This window comes from Anguilla anguilla, chromosome 10 (genome assembly GCF_013347855.1).
Source record: "Anguilla anguilla isolate fAngAng1 chromosome 10, fAngAng1.pri, whole genome shotgun sequence".
Taxonomy (NCBI): domain Eukaryota; kingdom Metazoa; phylum Chordata; class Actinopteri; order Anguilliformes; family Anguillidae; genus Anguilla; species Anguilla anguilla.
In genome coordinates, this window is record NC_049210.1 from 33,646,475 (window position 1) to 33,670,427 (window position 23,953).

The 23,953-nt window shown below is 43.4% G+C and overlaps 1 protein-coding gene across 2 annotated transcripts in view; it reads right to left on the reverse strand.

Annotated features, from left to right (window-relative positions):
- LOC118206781 (EGF-like repeat and discoidin I-like domain-containing protein 3) overlaps nt 1-23,953 on the reverse strand; it is a 149,536-nt gene that overhangs the window by 16,827 nt on the left and 108,756 nt on the right. The gene's annotated exons all lie outside the window — the stretch shown is intronic.

Genomic DNA, 23,953 nt, shown 5'->3' on the forward strand with positions numbered 1-23,953 from the left:
ATCAACAAACAAATGAGCTCAGCAAATACAAGCGGCACCCGCAGCAGCCTGAGAGAGCCAGCAGCAGCTCTCGGGTTAATATTTAATACACTTTCTCATCCGCTCGTGAATATTTACAATGTCATTTCTCGCTTTCTGGCAGCGCCGGCTACCCCGTTTAGCGCGCCTCGACACACGACGCTGATTCCGCCATTTTGAGTCTGAGCCTCAGCCACACGTGCTGTTTTGCCATTGCCGACGAAGGCCAAAACATTTCTGTCAATATCATTTTTATGACGACAATAAAACTTTAAATTAGACGATGCTCCAGAAAATAATGCATGCGACAGTAGTAATCAGTTATGGAAAGAGAATACAAGCTTTCAAAATTATTAATGATCTGAACTGAGTACATGACAACTCTTAATGAAATACACATACATTTGCTAATAAGAAGACCAAAAAAAATGTTTTTTGAGAATATTAATGTACATTTAAGAAACTACATTTTCCTGACATCTCTGCATCAAGGGGATGTCATTTACTATTGCTGTTTGTCACCTACTAAAACAAATTGAAAGTAATTGCAAAATGCAAGCTTAGCTGGGCATTTATTAATTTTCTACTGATACAAACCCGTTTTCCTGTAATAGGTTACAACCTCTTTTTCTCATTAATGTGTAAACAGGGAAAGGTCACATTTCTCATTTGCGCTCCAAAGTCAACCACGAAAGTGCATGAAAACCTTTACTGGGTGGAGAGACTTTATCAATCAAAGTGGCAAGGCCGACTAAAAGAAAGATTGAGCCTTGTCAAGACAGATAACATAAATCGAAATACTGATTTCCAGTGAGCGAGAGCTGACCAAAGACTCATGAGACTCATGAAACAAGTTCAATCCCCTGGAAAAAAGGGTGATTAAAATGAAGGCCCGCTTCAATTGAGGTGCCAATTAAGAAGGAAAGCTCAAATCACCTGAAACCTTAAAAAATTATAAACCTACCTTTTGATATCATAATCTCAAAAAAAACTCATTTTCGATAAAAATGGGAAGTTGCTCACACATACACAGCACTATAAGTATGTATATAAGTCATTAGCTAAAAATCTAGGCCTGCCATTAAAAGTATTAACATCAAAATTATTTTTAAACAGTAACAGTTTTTAATGGGTGATTCTACGTATACTCGATAGACCTACTAACTGTTTGTATATTAGTAGATGATCTATAGGCCAAGCTAATATTAATTTTAAAATGTGGTGTTTGCGAAGTAGCTAGAGTAGCCTAGTTATAAAGTAGTAGAACAAGCCTGTGCCTGGGGGAAGCCGTAGCAGTAGCAGTCTGAAGTTTTCAGGCCTACCTTGTAGTCACAATTGTATCTATGTAGGCTGCACACACCAGAGGCATGTCAGTGTCTACCCAGATATATAGCGATCCGTATAGAGCCACCTTACTGGCAGATCATTTGCAGTCTCCTTCTATGTAGCACAAAGGAAAGGTTAAAACACAATTTTGAAGTCAGATAATTGATATATTATTATTAACACCATTCCAGTAGCACCGGGTAAGACTACACGCGTTCCTTCACCACTCAGATACTTCCGCTGTTTGAGGGTTTCTTATACTTGTATAAAATTAGGCATTGAAGTAGAAACATTTAAGACTTATAGCACTTTGAAGTTGCTGATTTTAAGAGTCAAACACTTTGTCGTACAGTGAAATAAAAGAAAATTTTGATTTTACAGAAAGAACTTCTCGAAAGGTCCTTCTTGAAATTTGGAGGACATCTTTTGAAAGTCAGCACAGAGGCTTCAAGTTAATACATAATGCAATAACCTGATTGCATCATCACAAATGTGAAATGTGTAAGACTCTTCAAAAATGCGTGAAATTATTTTCAATTATAGCCTACGTAAACTACTAGGTCAGGTCTAGCGGTGTGTCAGGCCATAAAACATCTGCCATGACTTCATGCTCAATTAATAAAACTCTTTAGAGGGATAAAAGTTTCCAAAGATTTGAAAGTGAAATCACATTTAATCAATGTGTGTTGTCCAACAGTGAAGTGATTTTCAGAACTGCATATCGCCATTAAATTTGTAGGCCATGGCTACAAGATAGAGACAAATAGGAGGTAAAAGGACTTAAATATATATAAGCTAAAAGGACTTACACTGCACTGGAGGCAGACCAGTTATATCATCTAATATTATATGAATTACTCAGAGATGCATTTCTGCTGTTGAGATTAATGAACATATACTGTACCTTTGGATCCTCAAATGATTTACCATCTGCACTAAGTGCTCACAATACTAATATAATTAAAACTTTTACCCTTCCTGTAACTCCATGCATGGGATGTTGTTCTGGCAGCTCATTAAGGCTCTAAGTGCTGCTCAAATCATTAAATCTTAAAATATGACATTGTCCCTCCACCCCAAAAAAAGGCATTCATGAATAAACAATAAGTACAGATCCCATCCCTACCCCCGTGTTCTTTCTCAGTTTGGATTATGGCCGAGTATGAATGCGCAAACACACACGCACTCACACACATTCACACACAACCGCACAAATACACGCACACACACCCATGCATGCATGCACACACACACACACACAGACACACACACAAATGCACACACACACGCACACACATTCTCACACATACACACACTCTCATGCATGCATGCAGACACAAACACACACCCATATGCACACGCACACGCACACACACACACACACACACACACACACACACACACACGCACACACTGAGGTGAGCCTTTCCTATCTGCTGCGTTTAACACAGATGAGCCCACCAGTAGAGAAGTCCGCGTCGGCACGGAAACAGCTTGAGTTCCAGAGCAGTGTTTACCAGGCTGGATTTATGGCACGCTGCCTCCATTAGTCACTCTAATTGCCTTGATTCCGTATGATATACCGTGAGCCCTACACCGACGTGAACAATGCTATCACTCGGCCTGTTTACACAATGAGAGAAAAACAGGGAGACGGAAACAAAAGGAGGGAGTGAGAGAGACAAAAGAAAGATACGGAGCAGAACACACTGAGAGGAGTGAGACAAAGAGAGGAAAGAGGAGAGGGAAGGACAGACAGACCAATAACAACTGCGATGCATTCTACCGGTATTCTCCCAGCTCGTACCTGGAAGAGAGATAGGAACCCACGGTTGAAATAAGAGGAAATACGTGGAACTCACGGTTGACGAAAGTAAAAAAGTGAATTAAATGCAGCAGTATGCAAGGGATGCCGTTCTTTTTTGAACAATTTATTCTTTAATCTTTTTTTTTTGTCAGGCGACTGTAATATATATATATGGCACATGAACCCCCCAGATACTAGGCTTGTGAATCAAGCCTTCCGCAGAGCCAGCTGACAGAGTCTAATTTCCTCTTTTTCCCAGGCTACCCCAGGACGCTCCTCAAGGGTCTCAAAGAGTAGCTCGTTTCTGGGGGAACGCGGAGACAGGAGCGCGTCGCCACTCGGAGGCCGGCCTTGGGAACAGATCGCCACTGGCAAAGCGGCACCTTTTGATCAATTCCACTTGACTGGGGGGCTTCAAAGAGAGCAGCCGAGGGGCTGCTGGGGGTTTCTCTCTCATCCTCTTCATAGGAACGTCACGGCTGCAGTTCCCCCCGGAGCCCAACTGCCACCAAAACCTTTTCTGATGAACCGGTATTTATGTACTCCGTAAGGGCTGTGCTGGTTGTATAATAAACTAGTGTACACACACACACCACACACATGCATGCACATGCACACGCACACACATCCTCCTGAGGAAAGAGTTTAAATATTTTAATCTTTTTAACAGAATACAAGGATCTTGGATGACGAAAACATTGTGTACAGAAAATATTTTCAATGATATTACAATATTTTTATTGAATGATCCTTGTAGTGTAGATTTCATCATAGTATGCTATATGGTTCTTTATATTAAGAGACACATGTCCCCTAAAGCGGACAAATCTAAATTGGTTAGGAGGACACACACACACACATTTATGGCACACATATTATTCATTTGGGACTAAGACTATAAAACTGAAAGGCCTATAAAACTGACTTCGGCATTTCTTTTGCAAGTGATGGGATTGCTCGCATCTTCTTTGCAACAACCACCAGGCAGTTCTCTGAGCAGAAGCAATGTCTTCCGCTTAACGGTTTCGTTACGGTCTGAGCGGCATCCCTCCAGTCACCTCACTCAGCTCAACGACTCGGTGTGCCCGTCACCCAAAACCAGGGAGGCGCTGAACGTAACGGCCTCTCTCCGATTGGTGTGCGCGGGCTCGCGCTGATTAAAAAGAAAATGGAGGGCCAAGCTTCTCAGAGGGAAGCGCAGCGAATACAAGCGCGCACCGGATGAGTTTAACCTGGGCAATCGCCGCGTTTGAAGTCTCGAAGCAATCCGCAGAAGTTGTCATTTAATCCTGCTAGTTTTTCTTCTCCCATGATCCTTTGGGGCATGGACATAATGACATAATTCCCCCTCCCCCCACCACACACACACACACACACACACACCTCCCCTCCCACCAGCCTGTTCCGTTACCTGTGAAAATATTTACAGCCTTCACACGGTCGAGTCCAGGTAATTAAACGGTTTCAGCGACACCCCCCCCCTCCCACCCCCCCCTCCTATCAGGAGCTCCAGGCGGCACCCGAGACGCCGCGGTTTCCCAGCGTTCCGCGGGTCCCGGCGAAGGAACATCTGCTCATTAAGATGTGAGCCGGAGGATCGCTGCCTCCGTCGCCCGTTTGAAGTGGCGGAGGAGGGAAGAGAGCCGCATTAGAGAAATCAAATTATACGCGCCCCGCAAATCCATACGCCGGGGCTAAGGCCCCGCGCCGGGGTAATTTAATTGTGTTCGTGTGCGTGTGCGTGTTCGCGCGCGCGTGTGCGCGTGTGCGCGTCAGAGACGTATTCGTTTTACAAATCACATACTCTAACCCGGTTTTCCGAAGAGTAAATGTGGGCAGGGTGTATTAAGGAGCGAAGTGTGTGTGTGTGTGTGCGCGTGTGCGCGTGTGTGTTTCTGCCTGTGTGTGTGTGTGTGTGTGTTCATGCGTGTGTGTGTTTGTGTGTGCGTGTGTATGTGCATGTGAGTGTGTGTGTTAGTGTGTGTCAGGCATCCACTTGGCATGCATCACGTGAAGGTGCTCCAGTACATTGGAAGCAGAAGCCTACGCGCAGTCTCGCACACTTACCACAGCCACTCCATCGACCAGAGCGGCAGAGAGTCCTGGGCTGAGGTGTGCGGCGTCAGCCCGATACGCATCATTATCGGGGACATTAAGGCCAGGGGAAATGGAATTCCGTAATCCGGCCAGCCGCAAACGAGGCCCGGAGAACCGCGAATAACTCCATCGGAAAAACTGCGTGCCCGACCGAGCGAAAACAGCACACCGACGAGAAAGTACAACAAACGTCAGCGCACTTAAATTGGGGATTTCTTTCTTCGATTCACTTCTAAGTACGTGGCATCGGATCCACGTGTGTTCTCTCTCCCGTGATAAGGGCTAGGCCTACCGCACGTATTTAGGTTTGGGACCAATTGCATTACTAGAACTGACGGCCTTTAAAATATATTGAGGTGTTTTGGCCATTGAGTTAAGGAAAGACATTACGGGACTGCACATGTGGGACTGCACTGCGAACAGTGTGTTTTTGACACAAAAAAAGTGCTTTGTCACTGGAAATATCTTGATTATCCTTGTAACCAGAAAAAGAAAGACAACCGCAGATGCAATTTCATGCATTTCTTATGGGATAAACGAGAGTAAAACTGACAACAGTTTATATCAAACGAGAACTGACCGAGTATATAGCTGTGAAAAATAGAGATGAATCTTTGAGAGATGCATAAAAAAAAGAAGATTTCTGCCACTCTGAGGCTAAGCAGGAACACAGCACAGGACGATTACACGCAGCGTGATTATACGTGACACGATACTCATAATAGAAAAACTGTGATCATGTGACACCGGCCTCTGTGCGAGAGAAGAGACGGCTAGTATCATTTGTGTTGAGTTCTGATTCGCCGTCTCCAGGGACCGGGGACCTGGGAGTGAGCGCCATTCAATCTGGTAACTAGTAAATTGCTTTCATCTGCTCTTGGTGTTAAGCACACTATTCCTCCTGCAGACAAGCCCGCCGTGTATTCAGGTTCAAGGTCTAATGGAGGAATTGAGTGGCTTTTAAGAGGCGTCCCAGCGGTTTAGCCCTGGGATTCCAGCTAGCGAGCGAGCGAGCGACGGGGAGCGGGGGGGGGGGGGGGGGGGGGGGGGAGGGGGGCGGAGGGGAGGAGGGAGTAATCGTTTGACGGAGTGGACAGGATGAAGGGATGATCCGACGATGGGGGGGGGGGGGGGATAAGAGAGGGACCCCCCGGGCTCTCCGGGCCGTTCCACCCAGGGACGCCCCCCCCCGTCGACCGTTGCGGTGGATCGGGCGCGGGAGGCGGCGCCCTGCTAACGCGCGGACGCTCGTTCCCGCCCGGAGGCCCCCCCGGCTGGGTCGATGTTCCGCGGTGGTGAGGCCGCGGCGGCTCCAGCCACGTCCCAGCGGGCGGTGGAGTGATAAGTGCTCCTTTCAGGTACTTAAGGCCTTAAAAGCCGGCAAAGGCCAGGGGCCCTGCTCACACTAACGTCCCCTGGTACCCCGCACCTCCAGCGATGCCGGGGCCTCTAGAAAGACTCGGTTTGGTCATGGCGGTCGAGGATTTCAGAATGAGGACAGACTGCCTCAGCGGGCTGTTCTTCCTCTTCAGGCAGGTTGGGATAGCGAGTCTTTTTAATGCCAAAGAGATGGCTTTTCAACCTTTTCTGATCCAGGAATCCCCACCCAGGCTCAAAGGTACCCAGGGCTGGTTCAGAGGTACCCATGAGCCAAGGAAGGATTATATTTTGTTTTACTGAACAAACTGGCTGGTGAGAACCAATTAGTTACAAGTCACATTTGGATTTGGATGTGAGACAATATTTTCACACATCTCTCTTCCTGTGTTCCCCCGGCGCAGTTTTTTTTTTGTTTTATTTCACAGCTCAATTATTCCGCGGTTAAACAAACGCTTCGGCGCAGACCTCCCTCGGGAATCCAAAATAAGAAATCGGACACGGGAGTAAGTCTGGTAGAAAGGTGCGCAAAAGAGATAAATGCAACGTTTCGCGCAAATGCAAAGGGAGGCCAAAATGTCTGAACTCGACAAAACAAACTGACCTGACAGCTTTTCATTTTGCGGTGGTGATTTAGCATACATTATTAAACTCAAACTGACTCTTAAGTGCTCTAAGGCAGCTGACTCGAGCATCTGAATGCTGCAAGGAGATGGTTAAAAAGAGAAATAATCATTTTTAAAAATATATGTCAAAATCAAAGCTTCCATCAATTCAGAATCCATAAAATATGCAAATATGACCTCATGCTGACTGGATCCTGAACACGTTACGGTAACTATACGGTTTGGCAGAATGAATCGAGTGCTTCCATTTTCACACGTGAGTAAGAAGACTCATCGGGCTGAAATGCTAAATCTTTAACGAAATTACACCTTCGAGGCCTTCTTACAGGCCTTCTTACAGTACCTTACTTCATACAGGGCGTCCTCAAAGCACGATATTACTTGAATTACTCACATTCTGCTCAACTGTTAGAATATCAGCAGCTTGGACACACACTCAAGCACACGCACACACACACTCTCACACACACACACACACGCACACAGCTTCAGCTCTCTTGCCCTATTTTTCTATGTGCGTGTGCACATCGGCCTAACGCCTCCATTATGTGGCTCCCGCACCCAGAGAGAGACGTCAGCCTCTGCTGAGCACCGTGGAAAAAATGACAATACAAACAGGATAGATTATTTACAAAGACTCCTCGCCCCACCCAGCCACCCTCCCCCCATACAGAAGCCATTAATGCTGGGAAAGACATCCCATTAGATAAATCAATACTCAATTTGCTTTGCGTAAGCTCACAAGGGCAAAAACTCACTTGGCGGGGTCTTAAATCTACCAAGCGTTCACCCTTTTCAACCAGTGTGATATTAATTTCCAATCAAGTTGCTCTTACAGAGTCGTTGTGGGACGCATGACAAAAATGCAAAGACAGTACGCGGGTTTGAAAGAACTGGGTCAGGGTGAAAGTCGTGTGCTGTCAACTGTGCTGTCAGATGGCAATTTTCCCCAAAACCCTGGGAAGGGGTTCAAAAATCACTGCATACTCATAGCTTCATGCGCCATTTAAATGCTCCTGTGCATGGGCAATTTATGATGCTCTTAAACATTTACTCCGAACAGCAACAAAAGACACATCCTGTTCATTAGAGAACAAATTTTTAAACTGACTGCACTTACCATTTCACGTATACCAACGCAACAGAAGGGAATGTTTCTTGTTTTCTTTCACAAACATGTAAAGTAAAACTTAACAACATAATTTCATAAATGTTTTACCTCACCTTTGGCCAAAGAAACTTGGTTTTTTAGATTTATTAAGCATTAAAATAAGCTAATGTGATGCTCCTTTTTGGTTAAGAAACCATCCTCAAAGCAATCAAAGCCTCATACATTCCCCAGAATGCATTTTGCCATCTGTCTCCCTCTGGATGGGGAGAAAAACCTGCAGTGCATGCTGGGGACCCGGAACAACGCAGGAGCAACGCGGGTGCAATCGCAGCGCGTTTCGACGGAAACCCCGCCGAGCGGCGACGCGCCCGTACGAACGTAAACGTAACAAAAGAGGGGGCGGTGAACGCGCGGGATGTCATTCCTGTGCCCCTCAGACAAGCTTCGTTTTGCTACCCGCTAGGCTGCGATACGCGGAACAGCTTAACGATAGCTTTAATTCATGGCTCTGCGCTACCTCGACGAAACAGAGGGGTTAGACACAGAAACCGGAAACAAATTACACGAGGAGCCGATGTGTTTATCTCAGCGTCTTTGATTTGAGACAAGATTCCAAGAACCTCTGAAGTCCCCCGAGATCCTGAGATTCAGATATTTGAGAGATGGGCCAAAGAACAAAGACGGAATATCGCATAGCGGGGAGCCTCATGAATTAGTCATGCGAACATGAAAAATACATACAGCCTATGCATACGGACGGGAGTACAAGGACCGGAAAAGCAGGGGACCCATTAAAAAAGTGCTTTCTGCAGATAATGGAATCGAGAATAGTAATCTTATAGGGGTTAAAAAAAGCTTTGACTACCACTGGGTTTAAAGACTCCGGCACCAGCCTGGATTGCACATAATGCTGCCTTTCATTCTCCTGCTTAATTAATTTGACACATAACTGAATTACGTGTCAAATTGGAGAAGGGGGAAGACTAGTTTGAGCTGGACAGGGTAAGTGCTCCACCAGACAAGATTCAAATACAACTTTCCCTATGACGCCTTAACAAAATGGCAGTAAACACATTTCAGACTTAGCAGCGTAGTCATTTCAGAGATTCATTCCGAGTCTGTGGTTCTCTGCCGATTCCCCAGAGAGGAAGAGGGAACACGATATGCCGCCTTCTCCAATGATATTAACAGGAAATGAAGTACTTTGAAGCACACAAGCCTATGCTTATGATGACTTGCACTTCTTTGGGAAGTCATAAAAAAAAAACTCGATTTGTGCTTATGATATGAGTGTAAACCCGGTTTGATACTTCTGCAATCCAATAATAATAATAATAATAATAAATAAATAAATGCACACAATCACGGCACAATCTAACAAAATCTTTCAAACACCTGAAACACTGACAAACAAAAATGAAGTCAAATATGCATTCCTCTCAGTATCATCTTATAAATGTTCTTGGGAAAAAAAAATATAATCCTGCTTATGTTCATTCTGACGAAATATGTTTCTCAACTCAAATGATAACACATTTAATATATCATTAATGATAAAAACACCTATACCTAAATAAACTTATATTTAAAAATGTTTTGCTCTACCCGTGCTGAAGTGGACATCACTCACCCCTTGAATAGTAAAGCCAATTATCTTAGGCTTATTTGTTTCAATAACTGCTTAATGGGTGGATGGTATTTGCTTTCAAACAGACACATCAATAGCAGGTATCAAGCAACAATAAGTGCATGTTAAGAGCATTAATACCTTTACATAATTGTGCCTTAAATATATAAATATAAAGCCTTAAGTAACATTTTAACAACAACGTATTCATATTTTAATGCATGCTTAAATCATCGGGCATTAATGGAGGGCTATTCATCTGTATTTGATGGGAATGCAGCATCTGGACTGTTCATCTTACAACAGATGAGTCAACAAGGGAAGGTGCATTTTCAATAGCTTTTATTCTAGTTCAGATGTGGTAAATGCCCCCCCCCACACCCCACGTCTGTCTATTTCAGTCTTTACCTGAGTTTATTTCTCAAACTCTTTGGCAACATAACCTAGTAGTAGATATTTCAACCGATTCCTCCAGACACATGTTATATCTGCTAATAAGTTAAGGTGGTTAATTAACCAACATAAGTGTAAAAGAGTGAAATTTGCAGGAGAAACTGAAGTATTTATACTGAACTTGTAGTTTCAGTGTCTGTAAGGTAAAATTTATGGTGAACATGTTTCATTTTCCAAGAGTATTTTTTTTTTCAAACAGGATCAATAGTGAGTGTAAAATGGTTATTACGTTTTGGAAATCATGGGGGTTTTAGAAGTGCTACCAAATGCTCCTCATTTACATTACGTGACAGAACTAAGACTCATGCCTTGCTTTGTCTTTGCAGAAAGACTATCTCTGCTGTATTTATCATGTAAGACATTTAATCAACACAACATCGACCTCTTGTTATTCTCCAGTTGTGACTGCTCTTTCTGGAAACGATTATAATTTTGCTTAAAAAGCCTTTCACGCTACGTTTATTTCTCCTTCGGATATTCTCAAGTTGCTCGTACATTTCTGAGGAAGGTACGTGTTTCAGTTGTGAGCTGTTCATAGCTGTCGACTTCATACCACAGCTCTATATCTAGTATTGTTGACGTTACTGATCTCCAAAATAATGAAGACGTTACTGACACGACATGTACTTCCAAGGATGAGAAAAAAGAACTGCTGCACTTGTTAGAACAATTTTCCATTTTCAGGTTTAAATAACACTCGTGACATCCAAGGCCCAAGCGCAAAATAAAAATAAAAACATTCATTATTAATCCAAACATTTTTTTTACTTTGAAAGGAGCTTCTGGTAGCTATACATATAATCAGGGAGAATCAGACTTATTCTTAATTAACATACCCAACCAACACCTACAGTGGCGAAAGCACTGCATAGCTTATCAGTTTATATGTTACCGGGTAGGCCTACAGGCGGTTTCAAAACACCGCTATCACCAGCCACTCCGCCAACAAGAGATATGGCTAACCTGCACCGCTCAAGACCAAGATCCCCAACCAAAGGAACAAATTGCACTCATACTGGTTTTCCAGTGGTGACAGAGGTGGCCATCCGCATTGCATCTCCGGAATGTGAGTCTCGCAGGATTCCGGAATGAGTCTCGCAGGATTCCGGAATGAGTCTCGCAGGATTCCGGAATGGGTCTTGCAGGGATGCCTTTATTGCGTTTACTGCACGGGTCCGTAGTAAAGCAGCGTGTTGTATAAGCAGCATTGGCGGTAGACAGGGGGGACCGGGGATGGGAAAGCAAATGCAAACAGCACTACACTGGCTGACTGGAGCAGTGCCCCGGGTTTATGGGGCTCATAACTCAAGTTAAACTCCTGCCTCACGATGGCTAAGGGCAACTCTGGGGATTGAACCTGCTGTAGACTCCTCCAAACACAATCAGACAAGAGAAATCCCCCCCAAAGTGAGCAGGGGCTTCTCCATCACGACCCTGACCTTGGCCGGGGAAAAAAAAAAAGGAAAAATAGAAGAAAAAGAAAACACAAAGGAACTAACAAAATGGAGAGAAGGTGAAAAAGAGGTGGGTTGCCTGAAGAGATTGAAAGCCATGTTTTCCTTTTTGTGTTTTCTTGGCAGGTTCACCCTCTGTTTAACCCAGCCGGCCTTTCCCCATCAAGGATTCTTTAAAGTGCTGCTGTTATTGTCAATGCCAGGTCAGTCCGAGGAAAACTGGTGAATTTCAATGAGAGAGATTTTTTTGTCATTTACATCTACCACCATGCACTTCTCACACGCGCACATACACAAACACACACACATACACACACACACTTATGCACACACAAACACAGAAACATACACATGCAGACACACACACACACACAGTCACATACACATGTACGTACACGCACACACATGCATGCACACACACTGTCTTCAGGACGTTGCGCTAATGGCTCACGCAATTTCTGTCATTGCAACTGAATGCGGGACTCAAAAATGAAACTGAACTTTTCAATTAGTAGCAGCAGCAGTAGTATTTTTCATCCAAACAAATCCCAATAGTTTTATTACTCCTCCAGTGATTGTGTTGTTAATTTTTTGCCGAAATGATAAATATAGCCGACATTAACTGACCTGCAGACAGTCCACTCATCAATCACGTCATTTTGCATTGCACACGCTGGCGTGCAAGATTATAAAAATGGCTCAGGAAGCTGCGGACTGCATTACATTCGAGATGGGATTCACTGATGTGTGACTAAGGCAGTTCACTCGGCTCTGCTTCGGGATGAGCTAATTATTGAATTCTAACTCCTTCTTGAAGATCCCAAAGTGTGATTTTAACACATCAGACACCCGAACCGGGCCAAGTTATCTGTGAGCTGCAGATGCCGTGCCATTCTAATTTATCACTGCACAAATTGTGTTTATTGTGAAATCAGTTGACACTGAAAACAAAATAAAAAGTTAGACTAATAAAAACTCTTTTTATAATCCTATAACATTGTCTAGAGACAAATATTCCCATGATTATTTAAAAAAAGACAAAGAAACAAAAAATCACCTAGGGCCCTAAATATCGGGCTTTACACAACTGATTCATTAGACGTGCCGGTACTGCACTATGATGTACTGTATACGGCTTTGACAAGCTGATTTATGGTTTATGATGGTAAGTGAGAATGTCTACTGCCAAACCTTTAGATTCTATTATAAAATCAATTTTATCACAATGCATGAAGCTGTATCACTGGAGGTTTTTTTTACTAGAAAAGTAAAAGCCTTTAAACTTTGAAATGAACGACAGGAAAAGTTCGACCGCAGAGGCACGCCAGTAGGCCATTCGCCATTAAGTATGAGTCCTGAGCGTGCGCTACTTCTTCAAAGCAAGTTCTTGATTTGAGAGCTCAAATCCCACTGCTAGCCTTTTCAATTTGTAATACCTTTTGCTGTCGGCCCTTTTCAATTTTTGCCCCAAAAGGGACACACTTGTAATTATGAGAAGCGTGTGGGTGTCCACAGTCCTAACACTTCTCTGTAAATGGTCCAGACCACGTGTCTTTAACGTGCATTCAGGGGACCTCCATCCCAAGTTAAAAAGGGTTATATTTCAAAAAAAGGTTTTATAACGATCACGGATGGATGGGGCAGAGGTTCTATGCGTGCACATACTAGCTGGCCAGGGACCCCCAAAGGTACCTTCAAAGAACCCCCAGGGTCTGTTGAAAACCTAGAATCATCCCTGTGCAGCATTTTCGTATTATTCCTTAATAGAATGGAGGGGGGGGGTTATCCTTCACAAGTCACTTTTAAGAGTTCCCCAAATCAAATCTGATACTGGTGGAGGGGGGGGGGGTCTTCATTCCAGGTATACCTTTATAAAAATTAAGTAATTAAAAAGTAAATAAGAAAATGCTAAACAGGGTTCTCTGAGCTCCTCTGCAGTCTGCTGTCCCCTCATACTTTTCCCACAAAACAGCAGACAAATTTCACACTTTTAGTGGCCATCTGAGAGAGCCGCATTGACTAAAACACTCGATGAACACAGCCAAACTTTTTAAAATGCACTCCAACAATGCTGGAGCCACACTAGATCTGGAAACAAAAGGCTGTTCAGAGTTTAGATAACTAGAGTTAGAGTAAACTAAACAATAGCAATGCTCATTACCATACAAGTGCTTTACATAGATCACAAAATGCTGTACGGTGTAGGTGGGGGGCACTCAAACCAGCTGTCGCAAATATGTAGCATGCGTGTTGCTTGGCAATTGTTTTGCTCCTGAGAACGTCAAAAAAACATCAAGTGCGATGAAGATGAGTTAGTTTAGCCAATGAAACTGGGGAATGATTAGATGCAAGAGCAGCTGATTGGGCACTTGGCCAAGCCAGGACAGAATATTAATGAAGATGGATCTCACAGCATGGTTCTTAGGTGGCAGTGTAGTGTAATGGTCAGGAAAATGGGTTTATAATGCAGAGGTTCAATGCTGAGGTGGGGCACTGCCATGGTTCCCTTAAGCAAGGTATTTAACCTAAATTGATCTCAAAATATATACAGGTGAGCAAAGGGATTCTATATATGTGTGTGTGTGTGTGTGTGTGTGTCTGTGTTTGCATGTGTGCTTGCATGACACTTCACTGGATCATAATAAAATTTACTGAGAATTTCTCTTTAAAAATTGCAGTGTGGAGCAGTGGTTAGTGGACTGGAGTTGGGTTACATGATTTATGTAATGTGCAAAGTATAAAAATGATTTGCATGGCTAAGGGTTACTGCCAGGCCAATTCATTATATAAGCAGTTACAGATGACAGTGAATGTCCACTAAACTGGGAGTGCATAATTCAATATTTCATAATATTTTACGGCAAATCTATATGGGCCAAACAAGATCATGCCCGTGCATGAAAAAATAAAATTATATATATAAAATCCATTTAAGCGCATTGAATTCAAGTCATTTTCACTTATACTGATCAATGAAATAATCATGTTTTTGGATGCTTTATTACAGATTAAATTCTACATGTTTTAGATATTTATGAAGTTTTGAGGCATCAGATTATGTAACTGACTGAATATGAAACAGTAAAATCGGTTGCATCAGTCTTCCAACACTTCATTAGCTGGAGAGATTGTCAAGCATAGTTTGCCATGTGATTTCACTCTAGTTAAAATTAAGAAATGCAGACACTCTCCCATCTTTACCAAAGGGGAAAATTAAGGTTTTTCAACCATAATCACTACTCAGCAATGAACAAAATCAGCTTTTCGTGAAGAAAAAATCTCACTTATCAGTCAAATTTAGGAACAAATGTCGAATCCAGGCCAAAAGCGGCACCGTAACTGGCCGTCTCAGGTATAATTGGAATTGGGGATGACTTTATTTTTAAACGCTACTTGCGAAAGACGTGACAGTAAGTTTCTTCTAGGATGTTTAGAGTCCGATGTTCTTCACGGTCCAGTGATTAGCTCAGAGTCGCACAGGAGAGGCGCAGACAGTGAGCTCACCGCGGCTGCGGCCAAACCGGATCCGTCTGCCGGCCCGCTAACGCTCGCGAGCCAAACGCGCCGCAGAACCGCACCCTCCTGAATCCGCGCCGGGGCTCGCACTGAGAGACCTTTCGCCGGGTTCTGCCTGAATCGAGCGAGGAGAACGGAGACCTGTTACTGGATCCCACTTTTTCCCACGATTTCAGCTCGTTGACCTTTTAAGGGGACAGGAAATACTTTATACTGTTTTTTTCCCCTCCACATTGGTTCAGTTTTTTTCTTTCCCTTTTTGTGATTCCCGTTTGAAAATGTCAATTGAAAAGTGTCGTTTGTCAACCCCTGCGCTATACAGACAGGCCGACCGACAGGCAGGCAGACAGACAGACGGACAGGCAGATAGACTGATTGATTGATTGATTGAATGCATTGACAGAATGTGATATGTCTGAGGTTAAAAACAATGATAGAGGTGTCTCACATTGAGCTTTGGAAGTGCAGGATTTTAATGTACTACAGTACATTACAGATCATGGCTCAGAAGTTTCAATCACAATTTAGAAGCTTCTACCGGGACATAAACTGAAGAGAAGGCAAATAAAAACAACCATCTCCATTCTTTAACTCGAACTGACCCCCTCGGTTTTCATCCGTAACAAGACCCATTTTAACGAGCGATTTTAACGAGCGACGCATCATCTTCTTAACAAAAAAAAAAAAAAACAAAGAAGTAAAATGTCTGGAGTAGCCACCATCTTCTCCCCGGCTTCTCTACGGTGCTTTCCTTCTGACGAAGGAGAAAGCAGTTCCCGCACGATGAGAAAAAAAAAAAAAGAAATAAAAATGACAGCGGAATAAATAGGCCGCTAATGAGAGCGTCCGCCTAATCCGCCGTGACGGTATTACTCGATTCTGCCCTTTCGCGGCAGCGGACGACTCTATTCCTGGATCTCGGGGTTGGAAGCGTGCACAGATGACGGCTGCGGTGTCCCGGCAACACGCGGCTTTTAAATTAAGCTGTCCGTTCTCTTTACGTCCGCCACACTTGACGCCGGGAACATAAATAAATAAATAAATAAATAAATAAAAAGCCAAAGAACTATTAGCTTCTTTAAATGCACATTTGGCAGTATTTGTTACCGGGGTAAGACGAATGCTTTAACACCATTAATGCTACAGTCGCGCTAATTCACTCTGCCTGGGTTTTATATTGAAGTCAATAGCGGAGAATTATATTGGGCGCCTGGCGTGAGCTTCTGCCGATTCACAATTGCAATTAAGTAAATCTCTTCCTTCCATTTTCTCCCGCTGCTCACGCACTCCCTCTCCTTTCATTATCAAATTTGTAATCAAATCTTTTTTTTTTATTTAATAGTCATCCGCACTTGAATGGTTTGGATCATTGTCAACACTCCTTTTGGAAACTCAACAAAAATGATCACTCAGAGCTAATAAAAACTCGATGCGAAAGCAGAACGAACATCGCATTCTCAGCCAGGTTTGTTCCCCCCTCAGCACGTTTCAGGGGATTCATTAGCACAGTGCGATTCTGTGATTCATCATTTCTGAACTTCTACACTGACTATTTAAGTAATGTTTAATACAAAGGTTCAGCGAGTGTGCACCACATTCAGACTTTTTGGTTTGCTCTGTTTTAACTGAATAAATCTGATTAAAATATTGTTGAAAAGGAAAAGTTATATATGGAGCTCATACTGGGTTGGCCTGTTCTGTATTTATCTGTACTTTAAGTAACTAATAACATCAAATCCCCTTTTCATGCATTTTATTTGTCTTTTTATCTGTACCTTTTAGCCTTATCCGCCAGTATGCAACTGATGATGTGTATTAAATGCCCAAATTTATTGACTGGCAAAGTGTCTTGCACTCGTTACACTACCATTTAGAAAATCCCATCATGGAAAACTGCCTATCAAGTTACAAGGTGAGAAAGTTGCAGTTCAAATTACTTTAAGTCCCTAATGAGCAGATTTTCTCAGCTGAATGGAAATTGATTTTGATTGGTCAAACAGGCATTTAAATTTTAAGTATTTCAGGTTTTTTAATCTCATTTTTGCTCTTGCTGGGCTTTGGAAAGTGATGGGAAAAATCATAATGTGTAGATGTGTTACGGAATTTAGTACCATGACGAGGAATATAGTACAATGATGAGGCGTGGTTTTTTTTTTTTTGGGTGGGGGGGGGGGGGGGGGGGGGTTGTCATGGAACAATGGAGTATTCACCATTGTTTCCCCTTTCTTCAATGTGATTCGCTCTTTTATGTGTGTAATTAACCAGTCAGCACGTGCCAGCTGGAACACTTACACAATTATACAATTACTCTACAGCAACTTTAAGGATTTCCTTAGTTCCATTTCCAAAGATATAAGCACAGGAAATCTGTTAACCCCCATATCCCATCTGACTCAGATCAGAGACATGAGAATGCTCTTTTACATAGCCAGCCATTATCAGCCACAACAGAGACCAGAGAGATTGTGGGAAATGCACCAGTGATTCTTAGTGGTGTAACATTGGATAATGCTTTATTTATTACTTATGTTGTTTTTTTTTGCTCAGTTTTTGCTTGCTGGTTGGTAACACAGGCGACTGTGTAGTATAAAATGATTTAAACCACTCGTTAACATTAATAGTGGCATTCACAAATATTTGTTACCACTTCTCCAAAATAACAAACTTTCATGGATCATGTCATTTTATGGTGCGTATGTGATCACATTTTTTACAAGCTGTTTTTGTTTAGGCCATTAAATGGTTTCCTTGCATGAAAACTACTCTATAACACACAAAGATTCGGGGCCCTGCAGGGGAAGCTTGTTATTTACACCTCCTTTCTCCTTGGAGCAGCACGGCAGCAGAAGAACAGACCGAAAGACACAGTTTATCTTTATGCCTTCAGCATTGAGCAGCATGGACACCTTAGCCCACTCCAAATGGCGTGCATGGTTCTCCCATTACATCTGCTTTAACTATGCATATATTCTCCAAAACATTATCTCAAGGCCTGCACTTATTTTGTAATTATTTAAAAATTATTATAATAAATTGATATTATGTGCATGTCACACACACTCACATACACTCACACGCACACACGTATACACACATACTCACACACTCACACATGCACACACACACACACACGCATACACACCAACACACTCAGACATACACACACACACACACACACACACATGCACACGCGCACACACACCTACAAGCACACTTTCTGTAGACCAGTGTCATGCGATTGGCTGGACTGTGCCGTGTATTGAAAAGAAGTAGAGCAAACTACAAACTGCATGCATTAATCTACCATATAACGGGTGGGAGAATTACTGTGTATGACAGAAGACCGAATATGCCCTGCGCTGGGCTACACACAGCACAGGAGCCGTTTCCGTGTGATTGTCCCTCCACTGTGATGAATACGCAGTGAGTAAATACATCAGTTTCGGTGAAAGGCCTCCATTTGTCTGTGTACGGTTTGGGCCTCATTGTGCGCGCAGCCACCCGGCTCAGAAATGATTCACACCTCTAAACAGGAAGTATCGCGGCTTTCCTCGAGACGCACGGACCTGAGATGAAGTCATTTAGAATGCAATAAGAGAAGGCCCGCACACTTGAAAAACAAGAGAATGAACAAATCTGGTGAGGGCGGAGGACGGCGGGGGAAGACCCATTTTTCTCAGATAATTTCCGAGGAGTAAGCGTGAAGTCAGAGATGCGGTTTGCGCTGTTCGTCTTGCGCTTTCTCTTTCACTGACAGACCAAAGCGACCACCGAGTCCTTGTGTTGGGCCGCCAGCGTTGCAAGGTTACGGTAACTGCATCGAACCCAAGAGAGGCACTGAGCCAACACTTGTAATGGATACCACCGGAGGACGATTTTGCGTTTCAAACAAAGGGGAGAAAGGGTTTGTAAACTCTGTACAAAGCCTCAGGCAAGTCTGCACTTAAAAGTGATGGTGAAAGCAAACTTCCAGTTTGGTGGTCATGATATGGGTCATTGAAACAGCAATGCCGATATAGTTGGTCCTTAACCTTGATGTGGATTCACTTCAAATCTTGTGGGTTTGGGAAACTGAGATTGTAGCCAGAAGGCTGCGGGTTCAAATCCTGAGGGAGATGTGCTGAAGGCTTTGACTGACTCAGGCCTGGATCCAATTAACATTCATCCTTAACTTCAACTTTCAAACAAGACATAAGTGTTGCTTTTTCCACTTTGTTATTATTTCTTTTTTTGCTGAACTTGTCAGAGCATGATTTTAAATGGGGGAAATATCCCATCTGCATTTCAATGAAAGTCAAAAGTTAAGGACGAGTTGATTGAATTCTGGCCGAAAGATGCTATATTGTATATATGACGAAACAAACAAAGATCCTAGATATAATATTGACACCTAAATGTGTTGGTCTAGTTTTCAGCACAGCTTTATTATCATTTTTATGGATTGAGTTAAAGTTTAATTAGAATTATCATAAGTAAAAAAAAATGTAGATAGGATTAAAGATCAGAGCAAGTGAAATAGCTTAACTGGCACAAACGAGGTGTTCGGCATGAAGGGGAAACTAAACTATGGAGCACTTTAATTTTCATTTGAGACTCGTAGCTTAAGCCCTGTTCAGTTTGGGGCGGTAGCCTGCTGAGCAGGCCTGTTCGCACAGCTGCAAGGTCACAACAGTGGGGGCCCCAGGGCCAGAGGGAGAACCGGGTCCTACCCTCTCCTGATAAACACCGGCTCATAACCGCGATTATTATCTCATTAGCACCGTAGCCTCTCCCGTGTCCCTCCCGAGAACTCTTTTTTTTTTTTCTTCTTCCTCTTCAAAAAACATCCATGTTCGAGAGGACCAGATTCGGAGGGGGGCGGACCCCCGTGAGGCGCCCACCTCGCAGAGCGGCGTTCCAGGCCCGATTCGGCCGAGCATGCTGCGAGTGGCGTATGGCGGGGCTGAGCGACCGTACAACCACTTCCCACAGCCCCGAAAATAGGCAGGAACATTCTGGAAGCTGAACGTGTGCGAGAAACCCAGCTCTCTGCTTCATCTGATAGGACCGTCTCAAACCGTCTTCGCTAGAAAAGAACAGCTTTGGCAGGGCTCCTTTCACACTAATGGCAAGAAATGAAATCTGCGAGTTGTACTCGTACACAACGTGATGTATAGTTTTAACGCCAGGCTTTTCAAAAACGTTTTCAAATTTCGCATCGTGCCATTGTGTTGAATTAAATCTACCGACGCTTTAATGTGCTTCAGACACCTCATTTACAAGACAGAGAAAGTAAATCAGTACAAGTATTTTATCTTAACTGGAAAAAATAAAAATAAATAAAAAAATCCCAGTTTCCTCAAACGGTTTGAGAAAACGGATTATCTTGAAACATTAGGGAAACTTAATCTCTTCAAGTATTAACTTCTTTCACTTATTCTTTTTCGTACTATTTTAATTGAGTTGTAATGACTTCTTCAGTTTTTTAAGTTGAGCTCACTTCTCTTACTGTAATTGCATTTAAGTTTTACAGCGTGGAGTGCAATTCATTCCTTCATTTGTTCACGTATGTTATTTCTTTCTTTTCCCCATTCTTTTGGCTCGGAATAAGCTTGTTTCAAGTTTCTGAGGTTTATGTGACGCTAACTACATGGGAAATATAAGAACATTTAATTACATCGGAGCTCTAGGGGAAGAATGGATTCCGTCTAAAGGTTTTATAACAAAGCCTGTCTCTGAAAACACAATTAATGGGAAGAAACAGAGAAATCAAAGGAGGGAACAGCAAAGCATCTTTTCACCACAGATCCTGAGAAGCTCACAGCTTGTTTGAGGTTTGTTTCACGCAGGCAAAGTTCAGTGTAGCTTAGCACAGCTATTCCGTTTAGTGTTACTTAGCCCTTTTTTAGCTGAATCATTCATCCTTTGTTGTTTATTGTTTCAGCTGAAAACACAACAACGTCATTGCCCCATTTTAGTCTTTTTTGTTCCGAAAGGGAGAACGCAAAACAATGCAAAAAGAAAAACAAACAAAAAAATCACTTGGAATCCAAACCTTCTTTCATTTGGAGTTTTTTTTTCCGCATACGTTGTAAGCGTTTGAAGCTGGTTTTCAGAAATGATGAAGTCCACACAGGATCTAGCAAAGCAATTCTCGCAGCTAATCCCCCCCGCAATAATTATCCATAAATAATCTGTGGCATTAAAGAGGCATTTATCCTCATCCGCGTGCAGAGTTAGCACCTTCTTTCTGTATAATTCACAGAAATGGTTGCTGACGCTGTCCCTTCTGCTATGGCTCCCAGCCACTCAGGCCTAAATGTTTAGCCATGCTGTGGCTCTCACTCCTCAAACTGTATGTGCAGCCTTCAGATTGACCTGATAACCAACCACACAGCCTTCTGTTGGCCCCCTAGTCTGTTTGAAGCTCGGATAACTCAGGTAATGGAATGACACTAAATGGCAAACAGCAGCATATGCTTCACCATTCTAAACAAGCGACTATCTATTGTAATGTGTTTAAACATTCCTAAAAAGATATCATACACAAATATTAACGGAGAGTATATGAGTATGAGTAGCAGAAAGTAGCTTGAGCACTGAACGCCTGGTCAAAGAGGACGGGGCACTCAGTTATTTACCCATCAGCCACTGCCACCTATCTACTTTCCTCCGACTGGAACATAAAACTTTATTGTTTGTCATGGATTGTTAACTTCCTTGTGAACGAGGGAAAGTTTCTGCGATATCAGAGCCAGAGGCATGGAGGGGAAGGAGGGGGGGACTGCAGGGGGTACTAACACAGGAGACCGTTGCCAAGCGATTTCATGGCCTAACTGTCTGTTCTACCTGCCCAGCTTCAAAAGAAGTTTAGGGAGCTGGTTGGCTGTTATATACAGCGAAAAGTCTATGTGAGATGGGTGGAAGGTGGTGGTGGTGGGGGGTGCGGGGGGTAGAGGGGGCTTTGGAGGAACGGAGGAATGGTGGGGGAGGTGGTCTCCGCTCAGGGAGAGAACGCTAAATGGCGATCGATTCATTAGACAATTCCACGCTAGAGGAAAAAGGAGGCAAAGCGAAAGCAATTTAAAACTTAATTAGGCTAACGACTGGGAACGGCTCGCTTTAATAGACAAACCCATGCGAGGCAGATAAATACGTTACGGAAGGGAGGGGCGAGGGGGGGTGGGTGCACTTATCCTCAAATCTGCACCCTCAGCATTCCGGACCCCGGCCGTTACAGCAGGGAATGGGGGCGACGATTCCGAGTCTTTTCCCGGCGTTCCGAAGAGTCCGTGCCTCCCGCTTTCACACCCAGCCGACGCCGTAAAAAATCTCCCCGGAGCGCGGCTTTCGCTTCTCGTCCGTGCCTGCGAGCTATAAATAGCGCGTTCTGTTCCCGGTCTCGACAGCGAGACATCTTTTTTTTTTTTTTACACTTACAGCAACGTATCTGTCCTCAGCGGATAATGAGAACAGGGAACGTACACCGTGCATGAGCTGCTTGTCTAAACAAACGCAAGCCTTTTCTGCCTTAACTAAGCGCCTTACTGTTGTGTTTGGTATTTAAGGAGGGACCCGTGAGATGAGACTCTTTTGCGATGATAAATGGCTACCTGTCACGCCTACCTGTGCCCGCCTCCTACCTGGGGAGAGAGACTGAAAACCGTTTCTCTGCTACAACCGCATCTGGTAAAATATCACAAAAGGCTAGATATGCGCTTTCAAAATGGCGACGATTTAAAATCTGACAAAAATCAAAGAGTCTGGTGCTTGAGTGTGGGGCTATTACAAAAATAGTGAGGGTGAATGGCTTACTCTGCTCTTTCAGGTCTTAAATGCTCAGTGCTTATATTCGGCTTCTGAAAACATCGCTGGGGAATCGGAGGCAATTTGGCGCGCAGAAAGCATGTGGAGAGCATCGAATAATTCACACGTCAAATCTTCTTTACTGCTAACGCTGGTGTTTGTCAGGCTCATCTTCCTCCGAATCCATCACTTATTATTTCATTGAAATTGCTTTGCTTCGGCGGAGGAGACCGCGTTGCGAATCAGAGCGTGGAAGTCTCTGGAAAAGTGACAGGACGCGGGCCCGTGGACACAGCAGCAGCGCCGTGATGTCAGAGACGAAGCCTACTGTGACACCCGCTAGAATCTTCCTCATGCAACTGTCTATGACAATACAGTTGGGCATCCTGGTACTGTAGAGCTTGCATTATTAGCTCTTTAGTAATGCGTTAATGAATGTATGATTTAGATTTCTTAAAAACAAAAACAGTCATTTCAGAACACAAGGAGCAAATGTTCAACAGCAACAGAAGAACATATTGTTTGCATCCTTTGTTAGGTAACCAGGAAATTTCCAGTTGGCAGAACAGTCTGCTAAAAAGCCACATTTAAAGATGTTGTCACTTACAGTAACGTTGTCACATTGCTTTGATCCTTGCAACCAGCACCTTACATCCAAAAAACGCACAAAGCCTTTTTCTTTTTTCATTCCAGTATGTATAAGTCCAGCGGCATGAATCATGCTATGGTCCAATAAAGTCAGAAATCGAGAGAGTT